Here is a 5,799-nt window from a genome sequence, read left to right on the forward strand (position 1 = left end):
ACTGATAAAGGGTTGATAACCAGAATCTACAAAGAGATCAAGAAACTCCACAACATCAAAACAAACAACCCACTTAAGAGATGGGCCAAGAACCTCAATAGACATTTTTCAAAAGAGGAAATCCAAATGGCCAACAGACACATGAAAAAATGTTCAAGATCACTAGCAATCAGGGAAATGCAAATCAAAACCACAATGAGGCTTCACCTCACCCCAGTTAGAATGGCTCACCTACAGAAATCTACCAACAATAGATGCTGGAGAGGATGTGGGGAAAAAGGGACACCTACCCACTGTTGGTGGGAATGCAAATTGGTTAAGCCACTATGGAAGTCAGTTTGGAGATTCCTCAGAAACCTGAATATAACCCTACCATTCAACCCAGCCATCCCACTACTTGGAATTTACCCAAAGGAAATGAAATTGGCAAACAAAAAAGCTGTCTGCACATTAATGTTTATTGCAGCTCAATTCACAATAGCTAAGACCTGGAACCAACCCAAATGCCCATCAACAGTAGACTGGATAAAGAAATTATGGGACATGTACTCTATAGAATACTATACAGCAGTCAAAAACAACAAAACCTGGTCATTTGCAACAAGATGGAGGAATCTGGAAAACATCATGCTGAGTGAATTGAGCCAGTCCCAAAGGGACAAATATCATATGTTCTCCCTGATCGGCGACAACTAACTGAGCACCAAAGGGGAAACGTGTTGAAGTGAAATGGACACTATGAGAAACAGTGACTTGATTAGCTCTTGTCCTGACGGTTGATGTACAATGTAATACTTTATCCATTTTAGTATTTTTTTGTTCTAGTACCATTGGTTGAACTCTGTAATTAACACACAATTATTCTTAGGTGTTTAAATTTTAACTGAAAAGTGATCTCTGTTAGGAATTTGGAAAGCATTAAGCTGAGAGAAATAAGCCAGTCCCAAAGGGCCAAATCCCATATGTTCTCCCTGATTGGTGACAACTGACTGTACACCAAAAAGGAAACCTGTTAAAGTGAAACAAACACTATGAGAAACAGTGACTTGATCAGCATAGCCCTGACTGTTGATGAACAACTTAATACGTTATCCCTCTTAGATTTTTTTTGTTCTACTTAATACTTTTGGTTGAATACTGTAATCAATACACAGTTATTCTCAAGTGTTGAAACTTAACTGAAAAGTGATCGCTGTTAAATATAAGAGTGGGAATAAGAAAGGGAGGAGATGTGCAATTTGGGACATGCTCAAACTGACTTACTTCAAACGGTAGAGTTACAAACATGCCAGGGGATTCCAATTCAATCCCATCAAGGTGGCATGTACCAATGCCATCTCACTAGTCCAAGTGATCAATTTCTGTTCACAATTGATCATAATGAAAGGACTAAGAGCCAAAGGGATCACATAAACAAGAATAGTATCTGTAAATACTAGCTGATAGAATAAAAATGGAGAGAATGATCCAACATGGGAAGCGAGATACACAGCAGACCTATAGAATGGCAGATGTCCTAAACAGCACTCTGGCCTCAGAATCAGCCCTTAAGGCATGTGGATCCAGCTGAAAAGCCCATGAGAGTATTTCAGGCATGGAAAGCCAAGACACTCTGGGGGAAAAACAAAAACCTAAATGAAAGATCTCCACGAGTGAGATCCCAGGGGAAAGAATGAGTCATCAAAGAAGGAGGGACCTTTCTCTGAAGGGAGGAGAGAACTTCCACTTTGATCAAGGCGTTGTCTAAATATGATCAGAGTCGGTGAACTCAGGGGCTTCCATAGCCTTGGCAGCTCATGACAAGAGCCTAGGGTGATTACTGAGGCCATAAACAAGAGTGTCAATTTGTTAAGTCAACAACAGGAGTCACTGTGCACTTACTCCTCATGTAGGATCTCTGTCCTTAATGTGCTGTACATTGAGATTTAATGCTATAACTAGTACTCAAACAGTATTTTTCACTTTATATTTCTGTGTGGGAGCAAACTGTTGAAATCTTTAATTAATGTATGCTAAACTGATCTGTATATAAAGAGAATCGAAAATGAAACTTGATGTGAATGGAAGGGGAGAGGGAGTGGGAAAGGGGAGGGTGGTGGGTGGGATGGACGTTATGGGGGGGAAGCCATTGTAATCCATAAGCTGTACTTTGGAAATTTATATTCATTAAATAAAAGTTAAAAATAAAAAATAAAAAAATTTAAAAAATAAAAAACATTTAAAAAGCACCCACCAGAGGAGACATGAGATTTATTTTCTCCATGACTCAGGTGGTGGGTGGTACTCAAGTCCCCAAGTATAAGGTGGGACTTGAGAGCCTAGTTCTCCACCACCTAGCCACCTTATCTACCCCATGGTGAGGATACAGAATTGTGTCTCTCATGGTCCTCGTAAGGATTGCCTGACATGGAGGAGGAACATTAGAAATGTCCCATGTGCACAGTAGTTTTGTCCCATACTGGCTATTTATCCCCAGTCTGTTGGAAGAATTGGAAAAGGCTGGAAATGTGCCGGTGCTCGAGAATGTTTACTCAAAGATGGCATCATTCTGTACAGGATTTGTAGCCAGCTCTGTGACCTAGTGAGGGACTCTGGGTGTCTATCAGAACGAGGACTCCAGGACCCACAGATATTGCCTCTTTTGGTTAGTATAAGGACCTTAGTCTTGGGAAAAGTTGGAATGCTCTGGGTTGAATTGTGTCCTTCCCAAAGGACACCTTAAAGTCCTCACTCCCACTGCTTATGAGCAGGGTTTTACTTGGAAATAGGATCTTTGCAGATGGAACTAAAATGCAAGGTTAGGATGATGTAAATCTGGCATACAGTGGGATTCTAATCCAAATACTGATGTCTGGCTAAGAAGAGGAGAGTAGGACACAGACACATAGACACAAAAGAGAAGAGACTACCAGACAAGTAATACCAAAGACTGTGGGCAAACACCAGAAGCTGAAGAGGCGTAAGAGAGGGGCTTTCTCAGACTCTGAGAGAAAGCATAGCTTTGCCAACAGTTTGGTTTCAGCCTCCAGAAATGAGAGAGAATACATTTCTGTTGTTTTAAGCCCTCCTCAGCTCTCTGGAGAAATATTAGGAAACACTTTGACTTTTTGTTTCTTCTGTCCATCAATAAGTCAATGTACTCATCCACCTACCCACCCATTCACCAATCCATCCATTCATTCATCCATCTACTCTCCCCATCGATCTGTACACAGCTCACTTATTCACATATCCTTTCATTTATTCGCCCATTTTTATTTGTTCATTCTCCTACCCACCAATCCATCCACTCATCCATCCATTTACCCACCCCATCCATCCATCCCTTATTCATTCTTCTATCCATTCATTTATTCACTCACCTTTTCATCCATCCTTCCATCCATCCATTTATTCATCTATCCACATACTCATGTACCCATCCATTTCCATGCAGTTATCCACTTAACTATTCAATTATCTATTCACTAATTTCTTCATTATCCATCCACACACAATCAATTCTCACCCATTCCTTCCATTTATTTGACTGTCCATTTATTTATCCATCCAATGATTCATCTATCCAGGCATTATTTATCCATCCACTCAGCCATTCATTTATGAAATTATCTGTTCATTATTTATGTGTATGCATTCATTTCCTAGTCATCTGTCCATGTATTCATTCATCCACCCATTTATTCATCTATCCAGGTATCCATTTATCCATCTATGTATCCTTTCATCCATCCACTCTTTTATTCAATTATCTATTTTTCATTCGTTCATTATTCACCCACACATTTAATTCTTACACAACTAGTCATCCACCTATTTATCTGTCCATTTATCCATCCATCCATTAACCACCCACACATCCATTCATTTATTCCTTATCCAGCCACTCACCCATCCTTCCATCTTCTATTATCCATTCATTCATCCATCCAGCTACTCATTTTCTATGCCAACCACTCATTCACTCATTCATTCATTCATTCATTCATTCATTCATCTATCCCTTTATTATCTCATCCCTGTAATCAGTTACTCATTTATTCATCCATTTAACTCATCTATTCATTCATTAACTATCTATCAATCCATTCATCTATATACCCATCCCTTTATCCACTCATGCACCACTTATTAATTCCTCATTCATTCATTTGTTCATTCACTTATGCATTCATCCATGCAACTAACCATTCAACAAACAGTATGGATCCACAGTAGTTTTTTCTAGTCTCTTACCGACAAAACCACACAAATGTCCTGCCCATTTGTTCTCTATGGCTGTAACTGATGCAAAGAATTTAGCACCTCTCTTATTCTATGTGAATGGTTGCTGATCTGTCCCTGTCCTGGATGAGAGGTGGCCTTTCCCTGTCTCTCTAAGAACCTGTGTGTATTCAGTACCCAGAACCCAATGCCTCCAAGTCCAGTCCAGAAGCATGTTGAAGGGCAATTTGTTGGGGGAGGGTTCCAAGGTGGCAGAGGAGGGAGGAAGCTTACTGATCTAGTCCAGAAGATAGTTTTAAAAAGTGGAGGTAGTGTAGTCTCAGAAAAGAGTTCAGAAAAAAATGGCAAAGGAAACTCTACTTAAATTAGAGGGACACGGTGGACCTACATGGAGGGCATGTGCACCCATGGTTTGGGACTCTGATAGCTGAGAGCCTACACACAAGTGCTAGAAAATGAGGTGAGATGAGACTGCAGTATCCTGAGGCACTGACAAAAAAAGTGTCAGCAAGAGCCTAGAGGGAATAAGGCTCAAAGACCTGTGGGATAAAGTGTATCAGCCTAACTAGAGGAGAGAGAAAAAAATGATGGTATGGACACATTTATCTCTCCCTCTGATCACCTCACAAAGGCATACAAGATGATAGATCACCCACATTTTGTACATATGTTAACAGCTGTGCAAGCCTGTGTCTGTACCTGCAATCAGCTGAGTGGAGACTCCTGACTCTGGTGGGGAGAAATAACATGGGACTAGGAGCTTGTGACTGTGAAGCTTCTGAACTGAGACTGTGAAAAAAAGAAAAAAAAAACTGAGGGTGTGTGGGAGAACTTACAGTGCGGCTGAGATTTTGAGCAGTCTTAGTGGGAGGTGCCACAAGCTAGGGAGTCCTGGTTACCTGGTGAGAGACATTGCAAGGGAATCTTAACTTACACTGAAGACTGAACAGATCCTTTCTGTGGTCCTTAGGACAGAGCAGGCACAGCTCCAGCTGTTGTGGCTGGCTAGAGAGTGAACCAGCAGGTGGAAGACCTCTTTTTCTTTCTCTTTCTTTTCTTTCTTTCTTTCTTTCTTTCTTTCTTTCTTTCTTTCTTTCTTTCTTTCTTTCTTTCTTTCTTTCTCTCTTTCTCTCTCTCTCTCTTTCTTTCTCTCTCTCTCTCTCTCTCTCTTTTCCTCTCCTTCTATGTGTAACTTTGCCTTTCAAATACATACATAATCTTTAAAAAAACACAGAGCATTGTAATTCATGTACTTCTTCAGGCCTCTCTGTAGAATGCACAGTGAAAAATATCACAGGTTCAAGCCCACATTTAGTTTTTGAGCATATGAGTAGGTGTGGCAGATATGACTTCTACACAAATGGCTGGATTCTGGTTCTCAGAAAGTGGGAAAAAATCCTGGCTATTTTCCTCCCAGACTAGATCTGCAAGAAGACTTTGCATGTGGATGAACTTCACTATGGGTCTGCCATCAGCAGTTGCCTCCCCAAATATAGTCTGGCTTCCACCTGTCCTGCCCATCTTCAATAATCACATCAGAACCCTCCCTGGCTTATATACCCTCTCCTTTGTCTG

The sequence above is a fragment of the Oryctolagus cuniculus genome, chromosome Y (assembly GCF_051225735.1).
Source record: "Oryctolagus cuniculus isolate XC-2025 breed Fujian yellow rabbit chromosome Y, ASM5122573v1, whole genome shotgun sequence".
NCBI lineage: Eukaryota > Metazoa > Chordata > Mammalia > Lagomorpha > Leporidae > Oryctolagus > Oryctolagus cuniculus.